Source organism: Gorilla gorilla, chromosome 3 (genome assembly GCF_029281585.2).
Source record: "Gorilla gorilla gorilla isolate KB3781 chromosome 3, NHGRI_mGorGor1-v2.1_pri, whole genome shotgun sequence".
NCBI lineage: Eukaryota > Metazoa > Chordata > Mammalia > Primates > Hominidae > Gorilla > Gorilla gorilla.
The window spans coordinates 47,165,035-47,189,742 of record NC_073227.2 but is presented as its reverse complement, the minus strand read 5'-3'; the positions used below and the strand labels follow the sequence as shown (position 1 = coordinate 47,189,742).

General features: G+C 40.9%; 1 long non-coding RNA gene across 1 annotated transcript in view; it reads left to right on the top strand.

The window, feature by feature from the left end:
• The window catches only part of LOC129533086 (uncharacterized), a 115,486-nt gene that overhangs the window by 21,803 nt on the left and 68,975 nt on the right, over positions 1-24,708 (top strand). Inside the window, exons 2-3 of the long non-coding RNA XR_008679117.2 lie at positions 17,971-18,108; positions 19,432-19,574. This is a non-coding gene — a long non-coding RNA (uncharacterized lncRNA). The remainder of the gene's footprint in view (positions 1-17,970; positions 18,109-19,431; positions 19,575-24,708) is intronic.

The following is a 24,708-nucleotide window of genomic DNA, read 5'->3' as shown; positions in this document are numbered from 1 at the left end:
TCTTATGACTTAACTTGTGGATATAAAATCATCATTATCTTTTGGGCTTAACATTTAAGACAATTTCATACATGTGAAGCTTAAAACCTATTTCCTCAAATATTTTGCATTATTAGATTTTGGGGGGTAGTACGTATTGCTGACATGTAGAAACTTTTTTTTTTTTTTTGAGACGGAGTCTCGCTCTGTCACCCAGGCTGGAGTGCAGTGGCATGATCTTGGCTCACTGCAGCCTCTGTCTCCCGGATTCAAGCAATTCTCCCACCTCAGCCTCCCAAGTAGCTGGGATTACAGGTGTGTGCCATCACACCCAGCTAATTTTTGTATTTTTAGTAGAGATGGGGTTTCACCATGTTGGCCATGCTGGTCTTGAACTCCTGACCTCAGAGGATCTGCCTGCCTCGGCCTCCCAAAGTGCTGAGATTACAGGCATGAGCCACTGTACCCAGAAACTGTTTTTTTTTTTTTTTTAAATCGTAGAATCTGTGTAGGTAGTATTTTTATAGGTGGAGTTTCTCTGTTTTTTTTTTCTCTCTTCCCACCCCCCACAACACTAGAAGACCATAAGTTAAGCTTTGTTTTAGAAAAAAGCACATATCAAATTTCTAGATCTTCTTGGTACATTACAACTAGAATATGTCTATAAGGAGAAAATAAATGGGTAGAAATACCAGCACAATAACCAAGACATTGATTTCAGGAGGCCTCTATTAACAAAAGAAGTTAGAGAAGCTGCTGCATGGCAGAAATCATGAATAATATGTTGAATTGGCTTAGATCCCTTAAACCCAGTCTTGCTTCACATCAGGTACCTTTGTTGGGCTTCCTAGTTGGAGTTTACCTGGAGTGCAGCTTTGCCATAAAGTAAACCATGGGCCTACATTAGAAATTGGTAAAAGTTGCTCTCTCTCAGCACTGCTAAATCAACTTGATGAGAGTGTTTATTTTGTAAGGAAATACCGCACTGAAATAATCATGTAATGAAGAAAGATTCTTACTCTACTTGCTACCACAGACATACACCACATCATATTCTAGATCTCGACTTTTAAATTATAAACAATTAGCAATTGAAAGAAATAAATGAATCACTCTTGGGACTGTATTTTCTCTGTATATTTATGCAACTATACTTGAGTTGTCTTTGTTGGCAAGAATCAGATATAACATAAAAATGCATTCCTGCCTAAAGTGTGTAACCTATATCTAATCATAAGGAAACATAAGACAGACCCAAAGTGAGGGACATTCTACAAAATAACTGGCTTGGATTCCTTAAACATGTCAAGGCTAAGCAACACAAAGGCTGAGAGACTTGCAAGTTTTTTAAAAAACAAAGGAGATGTGATAACTAAATGCAGTGCATAAACCTGGATTGGATCCTGCTCCAGGTGAAGATGACATCTATAAGAACATTATTGGGGCCAGGCATGGTGGCTCATGCCTGTAATCCCAGCACTTTGGGAGCCCGAGGTGAGTGGATCACGAGGTCAGGAGTTCGAGACCAGCCTGGCCAACATGGTGAAACCCCGTCTTTATTAAAAATACAAAAATTAGCCAGGCGTAGTGGTGGGCGCCTGTAATCCCAGCTACTTGGGAGGCTGAGGCAGGAGAATCACTTGAACCTGGGAGGCAGAGGTTGCAGTGAGCCGAGATTGTGCCACTGCACTTCAGCCTGGGCAACAGAGCAAGGCTCCGTCTCAAAAAAAAAAAAAAAATTATTGGGACAAGTGATGAAATTTGGATATGGACGGACCATAAGTTAGAAAATAGGGCCTGGTGCGGTGGCTCACACCTGTAATCCCAGCACTTTGGGAGGCCAAGGTGGGTGGATCACTTGAGGCCAGGAGTTGGAGACCAGTCTGGTCAACATGGCGAAATCCCATCTCTACTAAAAATACAAAAATTTGATGGGCATGGTGACACACGCCTGTGATCCCAGCTGCGTGGGAAGCTGAGGCACAAGAATCACTTGAACCTGAGAGGCGGAGGTTGCAGTGAGCTGAGATGGCACCACTGCACTCCAGTCTGATCAACAGAGGGAGACTCAAGTCTCAAAACCGTTTTGTATCAGCATTAGATTTCTTTATTTCAGTGACTGTGCTGTGGTTATATCATAAAATGTCCTAGTTCTTAGGAAAATGCATATTGAAGTATTTAGGGCCAAAGCGACACTTTATGTAAACAGTTGGTAAATCCAAGTAAACGGTAGATGTGAATTTTTTGTGCTATTCTTGATATTTTGTCGGAAAGTAACCTCTACAAAAATATCTTAGAAAAAAATCATTATTTTTGAGAATATTTTATTATTGTCCTAAGTTTTTATTTCAAATTGGTATGTTGACTTTTATAAATTTCTTAATAAAAGACTTGTGTATTAAACATATTATTTATTATTAAACATTTTCTGATGACAGTTATTCACAATTACCTTCCAAACAGCTATTTTATCACAAGTTCATTATAAGTGCTGGCAATTAAAATCATATGTACCATATTAGGGATGCTGAGAAAGAGAAGGGCAGCCCTTGACCTGCAGGGCCAGCCTGGCACTCACTGGTAGGCTTTGGCGCTCTCCTGTTGGACATAGTTTCACAAAACATCAGCATTAGACAAGGCCAATCTGAGACCATGCTAAAGTGATGCAATACAAGATAAACACACATTTTTTTCTAAATGTGCAAAAAAATAAGGCTACTGTGTCATCCCCAAAATACCAAACATCCCCCTTCCTGGCTAATATTAGTGACAGTTGCTTCTCTACCAATTATAGCTTGAGCTATGCTCTAGTGCCCTCCGTATAGATAAGATTTATTGAGGTAGCTAGTCACAGAATTGTCCTCATATTCTGCCAACACTCAGTATACGGTGAACCCCTGCTTCCTTGAACTCTCTCTCAAATCACAACCAGACATGACATATTCTAACAGCCTCTTAAAGAGGTGCGCCAAGCCTCATGGTGTGCCTCTCAGGTTCAAGTGATTCTTGTGCCTCAGCTTCCCACATAGCTGGGATCACAGCCTCATAGTGTGTGTGAATAATAAACACAACTTGTTCAACCACAGGTCTGTTCCTGACTACAAGACATTGGCAATGTCTAATATGATGTATAATACAAATCAATAGGTAATAGGTCACTCACAGACATATATTTCTACCAATATGTAAGTGCTATTTGATTTTTTTTTGGTTTAAAAATAGAAGGTTTATAACTACCTGGCTAAGATCATTTTGTGGTAAGGAATTTATGGCCCTGTATTTTAAAAATCAAGTTCTATGGTACAATAAAAGTAAGTATTTTCTTTTGTAAACATTAATATTTTACTGTGTGGATGGTAAATGATGGACAGTTGTTGGCAACTGAATGAAAGAAAGATGCTCCATGTTTTCCTGAAAAAACACTTGGTTCTTGGAGGTGATTTAATACTCAGATTGCATATATATATATATATATATATATATATATATTTCTTTTTGAGGCAGTCTTTCTCTGTTGCCCAGGCTGGAGTGCGGTGGCGTGATCTCGGCTCATTGCAGCCTCTAGCTCCCAGGCTCTCACCTCAGCCTCCCGAGTAGCTGGGACTACAGGTGTGCACCACCACACCTGGCCCCTTTCCCTTAGTGTAATGTCTTCTAGGCTCATCCATGTCATAGCATGTATCAGTACTGCAGTCCTTTTAATTGCCAAATGATATCTCATTGAATTGATACACCACATTTTCTTTTTCCATTTATCAGTTGATGGCTATTTGGGTTGTTTCCATTTTGGGGCTATTTTGAATATTACTGCAATTAACATTGGTGTACACATTTTTTTTTTTGTGGACATATGTTTTTATTTCTCTTAGGTAGATACCTAGGAGTGAAACTGCTGGGTCATGTGTTAACTCTATGTTTTATATTTTAAGGAACTGCCATACTGTTTTCCAAAGCAGCTGCACCATTGTACAATCACATCAGCACTGTATGAGGGGTCCACTTCTCCACATCTTTGCTAACACTTATCAGTTCCTTTTATTATAGCCATCTTAGTGAGTGTGAAGTGATTTTTCATTGCGGTTTTGACTTGCATTTTCTTATGACTAATGATGTCGAGTACCTTTTCATGCGCTTATTGACCATTTGTGTATATTCTCCAGAGAACTGACTTTTCAGATCCTTTGTCCATTTTCAAAATTGGGTTATTTAAGTTTTTATTGTGGAGTTGTACATGTTCTTTATATATTCTGGATACAAATCCTTTCTTTATCAGGTAGATGATTTGCAAATACTTTATCCCATTATGTGAGTTATCTTTTCAACTTTTTGATGTGTTTTGCAGCACAGAAGTTTTAAAATTTTTGGCTGGGTGAGGTGGCTCACGTCTGTAATGCCAGCACTTTGGGAGGCTGAGGTGGGCAGATCACCTGAAGTCAGGAGTTCGATACCAGCCAGGCTAACGTGGTGAAACCCCGTCTCTACTAAAAATACAAAAAAATTAGCCAAGTATGGTGGTGTGTGCCTATAGTCCCAGCTACTCTGGAGTCTGAGGCAGGAGAATTGCTTGAACCCAGGAGGCGGAGGTTGCAGTGAGCCGAGATCGCGCCATTGCACTCCAGCCTGGGCAATAAGAGTGAAACTCCGTTTCAAAAAAAAAAAAAAAAAAAAAAGAAATGATTGCCTGATCCAAGTTCATTCAGAATTATGCCTCTGTTTTTTTCTGAGAGTTTTATAGTTTTCATTCTTACATTTAGATCTTTGATCCATTTGGAGTTAGTTTTTGTATATGTTGTTTAATAGGGTCCAAGTCCATTCTTTTGCATGTGTATGGCATCACTTGTTGCAAAGACTATTCTTTCCCCATCATCTTAGCACTCTTGTCAAAAATGATCATAAATGTTAAGGATTATTTCTGGACTCTCAATTCCATTCCATTGATCAACATGTCTATCTTTATGACAGTACAGCACTGTCTCAATATCTATAGCTTTGTGATAAATTTTGAAATGAAAAAGTGTGAATCCTCCAACTTTTTTCTTTTTCTTCAACATTGTTTTGCCTATTCTGGGTCCCTTAAATTTTCATACTAATTTTTGGATTCAGCTTGTTGATTTCTGCAAAGAAGCCAACTGATATTTTGATTCAATCGTTTGGTTTTTAAATTTAAATTACCCACTTCTGTGGGGTGATTTGGAATTTATAAAAAGCTTTTATTTATGCTTCTTGAATAATTATCTCAGTTATCCTTTTCTCTAAGCATTGTTGTACATTTTGTAAATAAGGGCCTTAAAGGTTCAAAGAGGCTATGTAATTATTAGTTTTTTTAACTCTAATACTTGTTCTTTATATTGTAGCTTCTTTCTTAATATGCCCTCAAATAGCCATTTAGAATAATAAAATCTAAATTATAAATGTGATACTACATTGGTGGGAAATTAGTCAATAGCTAAATTAAAAACCATTCTTATTAGGAACATTTTTTTCAGTTGGAGGATATTTGACTGCTTAGAAAAATTGTGAACAATTTGTGTTAATCCCTTACATCTAGTTAATTGTCTCAGCCAGGGTTCAGATGACATGAAGTCACCCAGTGAGTAAGGGAGGTAGATAATGACAAGTTATTATTTGTAGTACACTGAATGAAGAATATTTTATTTAAAGGGTCCTAATTATTCTTTTTCCAGAATGATTTGAATATGGAACCATACACCTATTAAAAATCACACTTATGAGGACCACAATGATACAATTTTGTATTTGTTTTTGAGACAGGGTCTTACTCTGTTGCCCAGGCTGGAGTGTGATGGTGCAATGGTGGGCTCAAGTGATCCTCCCATCTCAGCACCCAAGTAGCTGGGACTACAGGCATGCAGCACCATGCCTGACTAATTTTTAAATTTTTTTGTGGAGATGAGGTCTCACTACGTGGCCCAGGCTAGTCTTGAACTCCTGAGCTCAAGAGAGCCTCCTGCCTTGGCGCCCGAAAGCGTTGGGATTACAGCTGTATTAGTCTGTTTCACACTACTATAAAGAACTACCTGAGACTGGGTAATTTATGAAGAAGAGATTTAATTGACTCACAGTTCTGCAAGACTGGGAGGCCTCATGAAACTTACAATCATAGCGGAAGCAAAGGGGAAGCAAGCACCTTCTTCACATGGTGGCAGAAGAGGGAGAGAGAGTGAAGGGGGAAGTGCCACACACTTTTAAACCATCAGATCTCTTGCGAACTCACCCACTATCATGAGAAGAGTAAGAGGGAAATCCACCCCATGATCCAGTCACCGCCAATCAGGTCCCTCCTCTAATTCCACATGAGATTTGGGTAGGAACACAAATCCAAACTATATTAACAGGTGTGAGCCACCTTGTCTGGCCCACACTGGTATAATTAATACAAAATAAAGTTACATCTTTTTATTAAGTGTTTTTTTTTGCATTATGTAGATATGGTCAAAGAAAACGTCATTAACGTTTGTGAGAGCTTTAAGTTCCACCTGAACTCATTTTTTAAATATTAAGAAAATTTTTATTGAGGCCATGTATAGTGGCTCACGCCTGTAATCCCAACACTTTGGGAGACTGAGGTGGGCAGGTCACTTGAGGCCAGGAGTTCGAGACCAGCCTGGTCAACATGGTGAAACCTCATCTCTAATAAAAATACAAAAATTAGCTTGGTGTGGTGGCACTGTACACTGTACAGGTGATGCCTGTAATCCCAGCTACTCAGGAGGCTGAGGCAGAGAATCGCCTGAACCTGGGAAGCAGAGGCTACAGTGAACTGAGGTCATGCCACTGCACTCCAGCCTGGGCAACAGAGTAAGACTCCGTCTCAAAAAAAAAAAAAAAAAAGAGAAAATATTTATTGAGGTAAAATGCATATAACATAAAATTAACCATTTTAATGTGAACAAATGCTGGACTTTTATCATGTAAAATTTCAGGGACACAGAACAATAAAGAAAATAAATATCATAAATGCTCTTACGCCCATCACCCAGATTCGGAATAGTCTTAGCATTGTTCCTTATTTGATGAGGACTTTAATACTTTTTTTTTGGAGATGGAGTTTTGCTCTTGTTGCCCAGGCTGGAGTGCAATGGCGCAATCTCTGCTCATCGCAACATCCGCCTCCCAGGTTCAAGCGATTCTCCTGCCTCAGCCTCCCGAGTAGCTGGGATTACAGTCATGCGCCACCATGCCTGGATAATTTTGTATTTTTTTTAGTAGAGATGGGGTTTCACCATCTTGGCCAGGCTGGTCTCGAACTCCTGACCTCAGGTGATCCGCCCACCTCGGCCTCCCAAAGTGCTGGGATTACAGGCGTGAGCCACCACGCCTGGCCTAATACATTTTTAAAAACAAAACCTTATAGATAAGTTTAAGGCCGCATGCCTATTTTTCCTGATTCTATTTCTCAAAGGCAGCCACTATCCCAAATTTGGTATTTATTATTGCTATGAATATTTTAATACTTTTGCTATATATATATGTATCTGGAAACACTACATAGAATATATGGAAGGAATATATAGACTGTATAGAATTTTTTGACAAATTTTTATATATACATGGTTTTATATTGAACCATGTTTTGCATGCTTTTAAATTATGTATTTATTTACTTATTTTTTAGGCACAGAGTCCCACTCTGTTGCCCATGCTGGAGTGCAGTGGCATGATCATAGCTCACTGCAGCCTGGAACTCCTAGGCTCAAGTGATCTTCCTGCCTGAGCCTCCCAAAGTGCTGGGATTACAGGCATGAGACACTGTGCGTAGCCACATGCCTTTAAAACAAAATGCAACATTATGTTTCTGGGACTCATTATGTTGACGCATACCTTTGTAACTGCTAAACAGTATTCCATTGTATGGCTACATCACAATATACTTATACATTCTTTTTTTGATGGACATTTAGTTTCCAGCAAGGTTTTTTAAATTAGAAAATGCAACAATGAACATTCTTTTTTATATTTTTATTTTTTTTGAGACGGATCCTCACTCTGTCATCCAGGCTGGAGTGCAGTGGTGCTGTCTCGGCTCACTGCAACCTCCGCCTCCCAGGTTCAAGTGACTCTCCTGCCTCAGCCTCCCAAGTAGCTGGGATTACAGGCGCACACCACAATGCCTGGCTAATTATTTTGTATTTTAGTAGAGACAGGGTCTCACCGTGTTGCCTGGGCTGGTCTCGAATTCCTGAGCTCGGCAATCCACCTGCCTCGGCCTCCCAAAGTGCTAGGATTACAGGCGTGAGCCACCGCTCTCAGCCAAGCATTCTTTCTTTTATTTCTTTTTTCTTTTTTCTTTTTTTTTTTGAGATGGGGTCTCGTTCTGTCTCCAGGCTGGAGTGCAGTGGCGATCTTTGTTCACTGCAACCTCCAACTCCTGGGTTCAAGCGATTCTCCTGCCTCAGCCTCCCAAGTAGCTGAGATTACAGGCACGTGCCACCACGCCCGGCTAATTTTTGTATTTTTAGTGGAGACAGGGTTTCACCGTGTTGGCCAGGATGGTCTCGATCTCCTGACCTTGTGATCTGCCCACCTCGGCTTCCCAAAGTGCTGGGATTACAGGCGTGAGCCACTGTGCCCGGCCAACATTCTTATTTCTAATGCTGCATAGAGGAGTGGTTAGGAGCAAGGGTGCTAGAGCCACATTATCTGTATTTGAGCTGTGTCTCTATGGGCAAATTACTTCTCTGTACTTCTCTTTAGTGCCCTGTTCCCTTCAGTCATGAAAGCAATGAAGGAAGACAGAACTTCTAATATTATGGTTTCTGAATCATCCTTAATGAGCCTGTCATCAATAAAATGAGAAACTGCAACCTATTTAAACACTGTTTATCAGATTATAACACACATTAGAGAATTTAAATATCTTTATGGCAGCACAATGAAAGTAAAGTGCAGTCTCTATTCTGACTATTGTTTGAAGCTGAAATTTATTGGTATTTTAATACCAATAAATTAAAGTTAGTAAGTAACTTACTAAGTAAGACCAATCATGGCATACTACTCAAGGAGCATTTTACAAAGATCTAATACAGAAACTATGTCTGATGCAACACTAACCATAGTTGCCAGATCCCCATTTTATTTCCTGTAATTTATAGTTAATGTTCCTGGATTCATCTGTCTTTTTGAGCAGCCTAACTAATGTATGAAAAGGGAGAAGTTAATAGGTGTATATACTAATGATTTTATTTACTGTCTCTGGGACCTAGTGCTGTTTTAAATTCAGAGTTTGGTGGGGTAGAGTGCCCATTTGGCATGTTTGTATGTGCTTGGCCCATTTAAGTAGAGCTCTTCTTTGCCCTAGGCTAATTAAAAAAAAAAATCAATTCCAATAGCACATTTGAGAAGAGGAACAACCATCATTGGAAACTTCTTTGATGTTTAATTTGTAATTTTAAAGCATAATTTGGTAAACTGAGGTGTTTTTCCCCTCCTTTATGTTCTCCAGTGGCCAAAGTTGTCTCTCTTATTAGAAATAGCCTTTTGATTTTTTTTTTTTTAAACGAGACAGAGTCTCGCTCTGTCACCCGGGCTGGAGTGCAGTGGCATGATCTTGGCTCAGTGCAACCTCTGCCTCCCGGGTTCAAGCAATTCTCCTGCCTCAGCTTCCCGGGTAGCTGGGATTATAGGCGAGCACCACCACGCCCGGCTAATTTTGGATTTTTAGTAGAGACTAGGTTTCACTGTGTCGGCCAGGCTGGTCTCAAACTCCTGACCTCAAGTGATCCACCCTCCTCGGCCTCCCAAAGTGCTGGGATTACAGGCGTGAGCCACCACGCCTGGCCTTTACCTGTGCTTCTTGTATCTGAAGTGAGAAGTTGTGAAAGTTGATTTCTGTCCAAGATATCCGTACTTGAAGATTGACAGTAGAGTTCCTCCGGGCAGATCTGACATAATAACTGAATAGAAGGGATTGGAGATGGGAGCTGTTGTCCCCTTCCTCCCTCTCCATCCCCCGCCCCCACTTGGACTGAACCCTAATCTTCAGAGCAAGACTCCTTAGGATTAGGATAAAAAAAATTAAGATCTCAGAAGTTTGAACTGGTTTGTCATTGACTAGGTAGAGAGTTTCCCTTGGTTGTTTCAGTGTTAAGAATTTGACCCTGTCTGGTGCTGCACCTATATTTTGTAATTATATACATTCATTGTTGTTATAACAATTTTCAAAAGCCACTTATATGGGCTTCTTTTACACAGATAAAGTTAACCATTGTCTTGTTTAAGCCATGTTACTTTCAGTTACAAGCAGCCTACACGAATTCTAACTGATACTGATGGAACTGAATTAAATGACTTTTGGTTCCTTTCTAGTTCTGACATATGAGCTTAAATAGTTTTTGAGGGTCAGTTCTATGCCTGGTGCTTTGCTAACTGTCCACATTTCCTTCCTATCTGTCCACATATCCTTCAAAGTGATCTTCTTTGAACTACATGCTTGAAGCCCTGAGTTGGTTAGCATTCAGAGACTGGGTGATGCAGCTTGAGTGGCTGAATTTTCTCCCTACCTTCTGACAGTCAGTGGGCTCTGATGATCAGTATCTTGGTCCTGCCCATTTTTGCTAAGAGCATGAGATAACTTAGTTTCTAACCTCAGTATCCTAGTTTTGAAGTCCAGACTGATGCTCAGAGAGTCTATACTTCTTTTTTTTTTTAATTTTACTTGAAGTTCCGGGATACATGTGCAGAACGTGCAGGTTTGTTACATAGGTATACATGTGCCATGGTGCACCTATCAACCCGTCATCTAGGTTTTAAGACCTGCATGCATTAGGTATTTGTCCTAATGCTCTCCCTCCCTCCCCTTGCTCCCCACCCCCTAACAGGCCCCGGTGTGTGATGTTCCCCTCCCTGTGTCCATTGTTCAGCTCCCACTTATAAGTGAGAACAGGCGGTGTTTGGTTTTCTGTTCGTGTGTTAGTTTGCTGAGAATGATGGTTTCCAGCTTCATCTATGTACCTGAGTGCACCACACCTGATGCATCGGTAGCCTGTGACTACACTGTCAAGGTCAGCCCACTTGTAACCCCCACTTGTACCCCAACCCCTGATCTGGGGATTCCCCGTATCTGTCATTGTCACTCCTCTCCCTTGGGGTCTTCCATCTGATCACCAAGGCTTAGTTTGAGACATCTGGTTAGCATCTGCTACTTACGCTTACACGTCACCAGGGACTCTACTTGCTTCACCTTCTCTGGGCAGTCCTAGGACGAAACAATTGGGTCCATTTGTTCATTCATTCATTTTCTCATTCCTTCTGCAGTTAGTACCTCTTATTTAATATAGTCAAGGGATCAAGATACAGTTACCCTTGATGAGGTCATCAAGATCTATTTGCTAGAATGCTTTAGATATGTTAACCTTTTATCAGAAGGAAGAAAATGGCAGGAGGCCACTGAAGTTCAACGGACAGAATTCTTATTTCAGCAAATGTGGCCAGATTTGCTAAAGATTGTGTTTATCCAGGTCTAGCATTATCTCTTTGCATTTCTCTCTCACACTCTCCCTGTAGTAAGATATCTGAAGTCAGTATTTTCCAGATGATGATGATCCACTGCAGGAAGATGTCCTTGTTGATGTATGTGTTTTAGGTTCTCCAACAAATAAGTATAGAGCTTTCGTTTTTCTTTCTTTATTTTTAAATTTTATTTATTTATTTTTTGACAGGGTCTCACTCTATCACATAGGCTGCAGTGTAGTGGCGCGATCACAGCTCATTGCAGCCTTGGCCTCCCAGGCTCAGGTGATCCTCCCACCTCAGCCTCCCAAGTAGCTCAGACCACAGGCACACACCACCATGCCTGGCTAATTTTTGTATTTCTTTTGTAGAGACAGGGTTTTGTCATGTTGCCTAAGCTGGTCTCGAGCTCCTGGGCTCAAGTGATCCTCCTGCCTCGGCCTCCCAAAGTGCTGGGATTACAGGTGTGAGCCACCGTGCCAGGCCTAGTTTCTGTTTTTAATTGGAGAAATATCTTCAGATTTGGCCAACTTACAAAACACTTATTTTAAAGTCATTTGAAATATAATTTATTTGAAACTTAAAGATATTTTTATTTGTGCTATTCTTTTGAAAATATTTGTGTTGCAAATAGTTGTATCCTTATCTGAATAATCTTTTGTAAATATAATTTCTGGATAAAAAGGGAAATTCAGCTTCCTATTCTAAAATGTAAGAACCAGGAACATGATGAAACCTGGCCTCTGGGAAAGAATCTGGCATCCACTTGTTTCGGATATTCATTGAAGAGTTAGTGAAGCCATTATACAACCTGTGTGTGTGTGTGTGTGTGGAGGGGGGGCGGGAAGGGTGATTCTAAAGAGCACAGAGCTTTTTAATAGCTATGCAATTTAAAATTGATTATTTAAGTATAAATAAATACCTGTTATAGTAATTTTCAGAAACCTCTAATTTATTTGGGAAAGGATGGCATAATAAGAAAGTAATATTTGTCAGACTCTGCTATAAAAACTGGTCAAGATTATGCGAAGCTCAACAGAAAGATACGCGAAAAATTAATAGCATGGTTTGCTGCAAATCAGAAAAATATATTCACAGGGATTGGAGTGGGGGAGGAAGAGTTTCCAAGGTAAGGGAAAGGGGGATAGCTGTGACATTGGGGATGGAGAAAAATCACATTTAATACTAAGTACAGAACTGGGACATTTAGATAGAATTCACATTATAAAAATAAATAAATATAAATATAGGGATTTTTAATTGCATACTACAATTCTAGAAAATGTCAGGATTGTTTGATCATCTTATATTTTTGCTTCCAATTTATCATTTAGCCTTGCATACTTTAAAATAAAGGCTATTTTAGGCTGGGCGCAGTGGCTTATGCCTGTAATCCCGCACTTTGGGAGGCCAAGGTGAGCAGATCACTTGAGGTCAGGAGTTCGAGACCAGCCTGGCCAACATGGTGAAACCCCATGTCTACTAAAAATACAAAATTGGCCGGGTGTGGTGGCGCATGCCTGTAATCCCAGCTACTTGGGAGGCTGAGGCAGGAGAATCGCTTGAACCTGGGAGGTGGAGGCTGCAGTGAGCCGACGTCGCACCACTACACTCCAGCCTGGGCAACAGAGTGAGACTCCATCTCAAAAAATATATAAAAAATAAAAAATAAAAAATAAAATAAAGGTTATTTGAGGAAACAAATCATTTTCTACCAATATTACATATAAAGTCTAAAAAACATAGTTAATAACTAGAGAAAGATAGTGTATTTAAAAATAACATCTAACCAGAGAATTTCAGGTTTCCTTCTGGTTTTCTAACTATTGGTAGCTAAAAATACTGATGTCATTTAAAATTATTAATTGCTGTTTTATATGATCCATTTAAGCTTAAAATAAAACTGGATATTCAACATTAAGCCAATATATTTGTTCAATTCTGTGCCAAGAATGATTCTAGGTGCAGATACACGGCTGTGAATTAAACAGCCAAGGGAATTAAGAAATGGAAATGAGTTCTGTTTCCATGACAATTTAATGATTCCTATTCTGTAGGGAAAAAATTCTTGCACTATTTCCCCTGAGTTCATGTAGAGTAGTAGTTCTCAATCCTGGCAGCCATTAGAGTTACTTGAGGGTCACTTGGAGTGGCATGGGCTCAACCCAGATTTATTAGAAATAAACAGAATTTCTAGAGATGGAGGCTGTTACCTTCTTCTTTTTGAGCTCCCTATGTTGTCAAGCCAGAGTTGAGAACCACCGATTTATTCTAGAGTATGCCAAATCCAAGGAAGCAGATGGAAAGCCTACTTCATTTCTGAAGATTCATAGCTTCTGTTTTTAAAAATCAATGCACAGGAATGTAAAATGGCTCTGTTGCTGTGGAAACTGGTTTGGCAGTTTCTCAAAAAAAATTAAACACCATAAAATTACCATATAACCCATCAATTCCATTCATAGGTGATATACCTTCAAAGAATTGAAAACAGATACTTAAATACTTGTACATGTATGTTCATAGCAGCACTATTCACAATAGCTAAGAGGAGGAAAGCATCCAAAGGTCCTTGAATAACGCTCTGTGGTATATACGATGGAATATTATTCAGCCACAAGAAGAAATGAAGTAATGATTCATGCTACATCATAGATGAATCTTGAAAACATGCTAAATGAAAAAAGCCTGACACAAAGGGTCACACTGTATGATTCCATTTATATGACATATTCAGAATAGGTAGATTTCTAGAAATAGAAACCATATTGGTGGTTGCTGGGGCTGAGAGGAAGGAAGAATGGGGAGTAAGCGCTAAATGGGTATGGGTATTTCTTTTGGGATGATGAAAACCTTTTGGAACTAGATGTATTGGTTGCACAACAGTATGAATGTACTGGATGCTACTGAATTGTTCACTTTAAAATGGTTAATTTTATGAGATGTGAATTTTGCCTTAATTAAAAAAAACCTATCTACAAACATTAAATCTTTACTTTTAATTTTTCTTGATTAAAGAAAACTAGCTTTCGGCTGGGTGCAGTGGCTCACACCTGTAATCCCAGAACTTTGGGAGGCCAAGGCAGGTGGATCACGAGGTCAGGAGTTCGAGACCAGCCTGGCCAAGATGGTGAAACCCCGTCTCTTCCAAAAATACAAAAAAATTAGCGGTGCGTGGTGGCAGGCGCCTGTAATCCCAGCTACTCAGGAGGCTGAGGCAGAGAATCGCTTGAACCCGGGAGGCAGAGGTTGCAGTGAGCCAAGATTGCGCCACTGTACTCTAGCCTGGGTGACAGAGTAAGACTCCGTCTCAAAAAAAAAAAAACAAAAAACAAAAACAAAGCAAAACAAACAAACAAAAAACCTCAAAAAACTAGCTTTTCTGGAAATCAGATTAAAACTTGTCATAAAACTCCTGTTGAATTAACTTAATTCTGTGATCCAGGCTTTTTGTTTGTCTCATAACCAGCCTTAGGTAGAAGCTGTGACTTGCCCACATTCTGAATACATCTAAGAAGATACTGTATCTGGAAATTTTAATTTTTTTTTAAACTCTGTGTTTAGGTCTTCACTGGGGAGCACTCAGGGACCAAGGGATATCCCTTGTCTCAATAATTCATGCTGGTGATTTCAAAACTTCTGGCCATGTCTTCTGAGGCTAAAAATATTGAAGATACTGCCTTCCCCAAAAGGACAGAGGAGAAGCATGCCAAAAGGAGGAAAGGAAGTTACCATATCAAAAAGATACCTGCACACATATATGTATCGCAGCACAATTCACAATTGCAGATATGGAGTCAACCAAGGTGCCCATCAGCTTGTGGATAAAGGAAAGTGTGATGTATATAGGCCAAGCACAGTGGCTCATGCCTGTAATCCAGCACTTTGGGAGGCTGAGGCAGAAGGATCCCTTGAAGCCAGGAGTTTGAGACCAGCCTGGACAACAAAGTGAGACCCTGTCTCTATTTTTTTTAAGTGGTGTATATGTACCGTGGAATACTACTAAGCCATAAAAAGAACCAAATAATGTATTTTCAGCTATTTGGATGGAACTGGAGGCCATTATCCTAAGTGAAGTAACACAGGGACAAAAAACCAAATACCACATGTTTTCACAAGTGGGAACTAAGCTATGGGTAAGCAAAGGTATACAGAGTGCTATAATGGACACTGGAGACTCAGAAATGGGGAGGATGGGCCGGGCGTGGTGACTCACACCTGTAATCCTAACACTTCGGGAGGCTGAGGCAGGTGGCTCACTTGAGATCAGGAGTTCAAAACCAGCCTGGCCAACATGGTGAAATCCCGTCTCTACTAAAAACACAAAAAAAATTAGCTGGGCGTGGTGGCGCGTGCCTGTAATCTCGGCTACTCGGGAGGTTGAGGCAGGAGAATCGCTTGAACCCGGGAGGTGGAGGTTGCAGTGAGCCAGGATCATACCACAGCACTCCAGCCTGGGTGACAGAGCGAGACTCTGTCTCAAAAATAAATAAATAAATAAATAACTAAGAAAGGGGGAGGAGGGTGGAAGGGGGATGAGGGGTGAAAAACTACCTATTGGGTACAATGTACACTATTGGGGTGACTGGTGCACTAAAAGCCCAGAATTCACCACTCTTCATCCATGGAACCCAGAACCATTCCTACCCCTAAAGCTAATGAAATAAAAAAAGTTTTTTAAAAATTAAGAGAATAGGAAAAATCAGCATAAGAGATGTGAAAATGTTACAAGTAGCTAGAGACTTCAGGTTTTGAAAACATACCAGAAATCTAGATTTTTCTTCATAAAAAGATATAAGGATACTCTAGTGGTATTTAAAAATGCCAAACAAGGCTGGGCGCGGTGGCTCACGCCTGTAATCCCAGCACTTTGGGAGGCCGAGGCGGGCAGATCACGAGGTCAGGAGATCGAGACCATCCTGGTTAAAACGGTGAAACCCCGTCTCTACTAAAAATACAAAAAATTAGCCGGGCGTGGTGGCGGGTGCCTGTAGTCCCAGCTACTCGGGTGGCTGAGGCAGGAGAATGGCGTGAACCTGGGAGGCAGAGCTTGCAGTGAGCTGAGATCGCACCACTGCACTCCAGCATGGGCGACACAGTGAGACTCCATCTCCAAACAAACAAACAAACAAACAAAAAAACCACACACACACACACAAACTAAGGCCAAACAATGGATATAATATTTGGAACCTAGAAAAAGTTGTTATTGTTTGAGAAATAATCTTCTGGAGGAGTGAAAGTGGTGGGCAAGTAATATAACTGATTTACTGAAACATTCTGTGATAAACACTCAGGATCTGACAGGTTGAGGAATGATCAAGGGCCCTGAAACCTGTCCTTAGATTTCTTCTATGTGATACCCATACCCTTAGAAGGTTGGCAAGTATAACACAGAGCTGAGGCCTTAACACACTTTGGTTCCATCAGGTCTTTGAAACTCTGTGGCTAGCACTGAATGCAGAACACATTTTTATCTTCCTGGTTAATATATTAAAAATACACTGTTCATAGGAAATGCTGCCATATTGCTATGGCAATACATAGGGAGTGGCCACCATACATACCAAACAGCTAGCAATTCCCTCCCCTGCTCCCCTGCTCGTCTTTGTATCTTCAAACAAGTCACCTTAAATATAAAGATTTAATGTGTGTATGTGGGCTTTTTTTCTTTTCTTATGAAATAATGATAGATTTATAGGAGGTTGCAAAGAAATGTCGAGGGAATTCTCATGTACCTTTTTCTCAGCCTCCTAAATATTAGCATCATACACAACTGTAAAATAATATCAAAACTAAGAAATTGACACTGGTCCAATCCATACAGTTTAATCAGATTTCACCAGTTACATATGCACTTGTGTGCATGTGTGTGTGTAACTTTATACACTTTTACCACATCCATAGCCTTGCATAACCACCACCACAATCAAGAACTATACTACCATCACCACAAGACTCTCTAGAGCTATCCCTCTACAGCCACATTCATCCTCTCCCCATATCTCTAACCTCTGACAATCCCTAATCTGTTCTTCATCTCTGTAATTATGTTATTTTTTTGGATGTTACACAAATAGAACTATGTCGTATGTACCCTTTTGGGACTGGCTTTTTTTTTTCTTTTCACTCAGCATAATTTCCTTGAGGTTCTTCCAAGTTGTTGCCTGTGTGAAAGGTTTGTTCCATTTTATGGCTGGATCGTATTCCATGGTATGGATGTCCCATAGGTTCTTTAACCATTCACCATTACAGGACATTTGGGTAGTTCCTAGTGTTGGGCTGTTATGAATGAAGGTGCTGGGAGTCAGTCTTCATTTTCTCTGGTACACCATGAGTGACACCACGAGTGCCCTTGCTGGATCATAGGATGAGTCCATGCTTAGTTTCAAAAGGAACAGCTGGGTGCTTCTCCAGAGTGGACGCAGTCTTTTAAGAGAGAAAATACTCTTTCAGAAGTACTGACTTTACCAAAGAAGTCTCCCACATTTCTCTAAATAAATCTTTTTTTTTTTTTTGAGTCAGAGTTTTGCTGTTGTCGCTCAGCTGGAGTGCAATGGCGCGATCTCAGCTCACTGCAACCTCCGCTTCCCGGGTTCAAGCAATTCTCTTGCCTCAGCCTCCGGAGTAGCTAGGATTACAGGCGCCCGCCACCACGCCCAGGTAATTTTTGTATAAATAAATCAATTTTTAAAAGAAAAGGGAAATACAATTATTTTCTTAAAATGTTGAGTTTGAATATACTGTATTTTAAATTTTATTTGGAACTCAGACATTTTATTTTTCTAATTTCTCTGTCATGATTCAGATGTTGTCAAAAAGCAGTTGATCCTGTGTAGTTTGTGATTTCACGGCATGCTAAACATAACAGAATGGTGGAGGTGGTTGTGAGTGATAATGGCTCAGAGATAAAAATAATTGTTTATAGGGTACTTTGGTTAAAAGAATCATGAAAACAATATTTTCAAAGATTTAGAAGACAACATAATTGTCTCTTTTTGCCCACTGAATTCTAAATGAGTTGCTCATGTTCTCTCATGATTCAGTAGCACAACACCTTCATATAGTCGAATTGTGGCTGCCGCTAGCCTCAACACCGCTTCTTCTTTTTTCTTTCTTTTTCTTTTCTTTTTTTAAATAGATACAGTGTCTTGCTATGTTGCCCAGGCTGGTCTCGAGCTCCTGGGCTCAAGTGTTCCTCCTGCCTCAGCCTCTCAAATTGCTGGGATTATAAGTGTGAGCCACCACACCCACCTTCAACCCTGTCTCAAGACTAAAAAATAGGCCGGGCTTGGTGGCTCATGCCTGTAATGTAATCCCAGCACTTTGGGAGGCCGAGGTGGGCGGATCACGAGGTCAGGAGATCGAGACCATCCTGGCTAACACGGTGAAACTCCGTCTCTACTAAAAATACAAAAAATTATTAGCCTTGTGTGGTGGCGGGCGCCTGTAGTCCCAGCTACTCGAGAGGCTGAGGCAGGAGAATGGCGTGAACCCGGCAGGCGGAGCTTGCGGTGAGCCGAGATTGCGCCACTGCACTCCAGCCTGGGCAACAAAGCAAGACTCCATCTCAAAAAAAAAAAAAAAAAAAAAGACTAAAAAATAATGAAGGCGGGAATGAAGGAAGTGGAATGTTTAATATAGCTCAGAAATATAGACATTAATGAGACAAGTAGAAGATAGGTTTGGGAAATAGAGTATTCAGCATAATTGAACCTGTTTCTGGTTCTCTTGTGTTTTTATTCTTTAAGTTTAAACTTTAAAAGTTCTGTTCAGCTTCTCACTTCCTTTGACCCTGTCTCCTTGTTACTTTTCCTCTGCCCTGGAAATCATAACTAACTGAAAAGTAAGCTTTTCCCTTCATTGGCTCATCACTGGCAAGCTATTTTAGTGTAAATATCACCTTAAACTCAAAAATTTGATAATTTTGAAGGTCTCCATGCTTCTTTTCAAACCTTCATTCACTTTCTCTTATCTCTTCCACAGGGAAGGGTATCAATTTACTTCTAAGAATTCCCCAAAAGGAACAAATGGAAAATAGAATTTTATCTGCTTCATCTGCAATGTCACAAGTATGGATCATTTTCATAAAATTCATCTCATACCCCTGGGATGAAAGAGTTGATGAGGTAATGTGCAGAGAACCTTCACTGGCAATTCTGAGATCAGATGTGCAGTTTTCAATAATCAATTATTTGTAGATTATTTTCAACTCTACTAATGTTTCTTATGCATCTGAGGAAGACAAAAATATTTGCTGTGTGGAAGCTGGAAGGAGGAAGCCTAGGATGTGGAGAACATGTATCAAGCCTGAAAATGGGCCTATTTTTGTTTTTTTACTATTTAACCAAAATTTGAACCAATCAGAAAATTACAGAAAAATTGAAAGTATAGTTTAAATAAACCTTTTCCCCTGAACTGTTTGAGAATAAGTTGCCAGCATGCTGGTCCATCACCCTGAAATAGTTTGTATTTCCTACAAAGACACTTATCTATAAAACCATAATACAATCATAAAAGTTAGGCAGTAAACACTGATACATTACTATCATCTAATTCACAGAGCCATTCAAGTTGACAGTTGTTTCAATAATGTCCTTTATAGCAAAAGGATTCAATCCAGGATTATGCACTGCTTTTAGCTGTCATGTTTCTTTTTTGTTTTGTTTGAGACAGGGTCTCACTTTGTCACTGAGGCTGGAGTGCAGTGGGGTGATCTTGGCTCATGGCAGCCTCGACCTCCTGGGTTCAAGCAATCCTCCTGCCTCAGCACCCCCCAAGTAGCTGGGAATACAGGCATGCGCCACCACACCCTGCTAATTTTTGTTTATTTTTTAGAGATGGGGTTTTGCCATGTTGCCCAGGCTGGTCTCGAACTCCTGAGCTTAAGTGATCCGCCTGCTTCGGCCTCCCAAAGTGCTGGGATTGCAGGTGTGAGCCACCGTGCCCGGCCTCATGTCTCTTTTGTCTTCGATCTAGTACAGTTACTCAGTCTTTCCTCAGATCTCATCCCTTAGCACATTTGAAAGTTCCAAGCTAGCTATTCTGCAGGATGATCTGCCATTTTAGTTTGTCTGGTGTTTTATCATGATTAGATCCAGATTATGCATCTTTGGCAGGAACATCACAGAAGTGATACTATTGCGTCCTCTCATTGCATCCTATCATGTGGAGTAAGATTTTTTAAAGAAATAGATTTTGTTTTTTAGGTTCTCAGCAAAATTGAGCAGAAGGTACAGAGTTCACATATATCCCCTGCCTTACACATGCATAGCCTTCCCCCGTCATCAACATCCCCCACCAGAGTGCTACATTTGTTACAACTGAGGCCCACATTGATGCATCATCACCTAAAGTTCACAGTTTATATTAGTGTCCAGTCTTGGTGTGGTACATTCTATGAGTTTGGACAAATGCATAATGACATGCACCCATAATTATAGTGTCATACCGAATAGTTTCACTGCCCTGAAAAAACCCTGTGCTCTGTCTGCTCATCCTTCCCTCTCCCCTAACCCCTAGTGCCCACCGATCTTTTTACTGTCTCCATAGTTTAGGCAAGATTTTCATTTGTCCCAGTATTGATGATGGGCTTTTCTTTTCTTTTTTTTTTTTTTGAGATGGAGTTTCATTCTTGATGCCCAGGCTGGAGTGCAGTGGTGTGATCTCAGCTCACTGCAACCTCCGCCTCCTGGATTCAAGCAATTCTCCTGCCTCAGCCTCCCAAGTAGCTGGGATTACAGGCGTCTGCCAACATGCTCAGCTAATTTTTGTATTTTTAGTAGAGAGGGGGTTTCACCATGTTGGACAGGCTGGTCTCCAACTCCTGACCTCAGGTGATCCACCTGCCTTGGCCTCCCAAAGTGCTGGGATTACAGGCGTGAGCCACCACACCCAGCTGATGGTGTGCAGTTTGATGACTTAATTAAGGTGATGTCTGAAAGGCTTCTCAACTGAAAGTTACTCTCTGACCTTTGAAAAAAGTAAATATTTGGGGGGAGCTACTTTAAAACGATGTAAACATCTTGTTCCTCATCAAACTTTCAATTTATGTATTTATTTTATTTATATTTTTATGTGTTCCTATTTTATTCAAATGGTTATAGTTCATGGTTCTCATTTTTTAATTTAATTTTTTTAACTTATTTTAAGTTCAGGGGTACATTTGCAGGTTTGTGACATAGGTATTTGTGTCATGGAGGTTTCTTGTACAGATTAATTAATCACTTAGGTATTAAGCCCAGTACCCGTTAGTTATTTTTCCTGATCCTCTCCCTCCTCCCACCCTCCACCCCAGTGTATGTTGTTCCCCTCTATGTGTCCATGAGTTCTCATCATTTAGCTCCTACTTATAAGTGAGAACATCCAGTATTTGGTTTTCTGTTCCTGTGTTAGTTTGCTAAGGATAATGGCCTCCAGCTCCATCCATGTCCCTGCAAAGGACATGGTCTCATTATTTTTTATGGCTGTATAGTATTCCATGGTGTGCATGTATTACATTTTCTTTATTCAGTCTATCATTGATGGGCATTTAGGGTGATTCCATGTCTTTGCTATTGTGAATAGTGCTGCAATGAACATACACGTGCATATGTCTTTATAACAGAATGATTTCTGTTCCTTCGAGTATATACCCAGTAATGGTATTGCTGGGTCAGATGGTATTTCTGTTTTTAGGTCTTTGAGGAATCACCACACCATCTTCCACAATGGCTGAACTAATTTACACTCCCACCAACAGTGCATAAGTGCTCCTTTTTCACTTGTATGTAAAAGGAGCACTTCAGTGTATAAGTGCTCCTTTTTCCTTGCCAGCATCTGTTATTCTTTGACTTTGTAATAATAGTGGGGTGTGAGATGGTATCTCATTGTGGTTTTGATTTGCTTTTCTGTAATGATCAGTGATGCTGAGCTTTTTTTCATGGATTCTTGGTGCATGTATGTCTTCTCTTGAAAAGTGTCTGTTCTTGTCCTTTGCCCACTTTTTAATGGAGTTGTTTTTTTCTTGTAAATTTAAGTCCCATATAGATGCTGGATATTAGATCTTATTTATTTTTATGCTTAAATTGTCTCCTATTTGGCCAGTGGAAGCCCATCCAACTGGGCCACAATGTCTTCATCAATCTTTGAGCACAACCTCGTTTTTTGGTTAGATGGTAAGATGTTCCTGGTTCACCTTGTATTTTCCATGCCCCAGCTCTGGAATCAGCCATTTCTCCAAGATATTTTATTCTTTGTTTGTTTGTTTTTGTTTGAGACAGGGTCTCATTCCATCACCCAGGCTGGAGTGCAGCAACGTGATCATGGCTCACTGCAGCCTTGACCTCCTGGGCTCAATCTTCCCACCTCAGCCTCCCAAGTAGCTGGGACTACAGGTGTGCACCACCATGCCCAGATAATTTTTTATTTATTTTTTGTAGAGACGGGGACTCACTATATTGCCCAGGATGGTCTCAAACTCCTGGGCTCAAGTGATCCTCCCCACTTTGGCCTCCCAAAGTGAAGATCATTCTTTTTTTTTTTTTTGTAAAAAGTGGTATTTAGAAGCCAAGACCTGGACATGAGGTGTGTTTATTGCTATTCTCAGGCTGGCTCAGTTCAGAGTTAAGGAATATCTGTTGGTCTATATCTGTCTACCTAAGGAATATCTGTTGGTCTATATCTGTCTACTTATCTTTCTACACACACACACACACACACACACACACACACACACACACGAACATATTTGCATATGTATTTATTAATCTATTGTCTCTATCTTGAAAACCGTGAGTTTACAACAATATGCCGAATTCCAATTCAACACCACGGGGGTCATCCTTGTTTTTTCCTCTGCTGTATTTGTAACTTCCTTCTCCAACAGTGAAAACCTTGTCTTTCATTTTCCTTAAGATAATTACTAGTTTGATCAATCTTCTATGGAAACAATCTCCAATTTCTGCTACCACACCCACTCCGGCCCAGATGCCCATGTTTTCCTGCTTGGCTCTCACTCTCCTTTCCGGGCTGTTCTCCATCGTGGATGGCCTCCTTGCAACGCTTGGGCTCTGAAAGCCCACACCATGCACAGGGGTGCTGTCCTCTCCCTCCCTGGGCCCTGGCTAACTAGCCACTGCAGGCTGTCCTCTGGACAGGCACCTTCCCCATCGTGCCCAGGCTCTAATCCCCCAGGTGCTGGGCTGTTCTCAGGTGTGGATATCTCCCTCATCCTACTCAGGCTCTGACAGTCCGGGCCAGGCTGCCGTGCTGTGTGGACGCTGTCCTTACTCTGATGGGGGTCTGAGACCCTGTGCCAGGTCACCCACCCTCTTCACCCTGCTTGGACTCCAATACCCCACATTGGGTCACCATGAGTCCTCTCGACACCACTGTGGATGCCATCCTTCCTATACACTACCTAATGGCTTTAGGCCTGAATTATTAAGGAAGGGGCTGGGTATGGTGGCTTACGCCTATAATCACAGCACTTTGGGAGGCTGAGGCAGGCAGATCACCTGAGGTCAGGAGTTGGAGACCAGCCTGGCCAACATGGTGAAACCGTGTCTCTACTAAAAATACAAAAATTAGCCAGACTTGGTGGTGGGCACCTGTAATCCCAGCTACTCGGGAGGCTGAGACATGAGAATCTCTTGAACCCGGCAGGTGGAGGTTGCAGTGAGCAGAGATCATGTCACTGACTCCAGCCTGGGTGACAGAGAAAGACTCAGTTAAAAAAAAATTATTATTATTAAGGAAGGGAAATGATTTTTAAAAATAAACTTTAAATTATTTAAGTACTATATCATAATTCGGCCATGTCTGGTACTGCTGATAAACATATATGCCAGTTTGTTTGTTTTTCGAGATGGAGTTTTGCTCTTGTTGCCCAGGCTGGAGTGCAATGGTGTGATCTCGGCTCACTGCAACCTCTGCCCCCCAGGTTCAAGCGATTCTCCTGCCTCAGCCTCCCAAGTAGCTGGGATTACAGGAGCGCACCAACACGTCGGGCTAATTTTTGTATTTTTAGTAGAGACAGGGTTTCACCACCTTGGCCAGGCTGGTCTCGAACTCCTGACTTCAGGTGATCCACCCGCCGCGGCCTCCCAAAGTGCTAGGATTACAGGCATGAGCCACCGCGCCCGGCCCACACCAGTTTTTAATTAGTGCTTCTCATCTACAAATCCAGTCTTCATTACCTGCTCAGTCAACGTGGACATGAGCCCTTTTCTCCTTCGCCAGCCTGCACAGTGCTAATTTTGTCGGTAGAGGGTGCTGGAGACA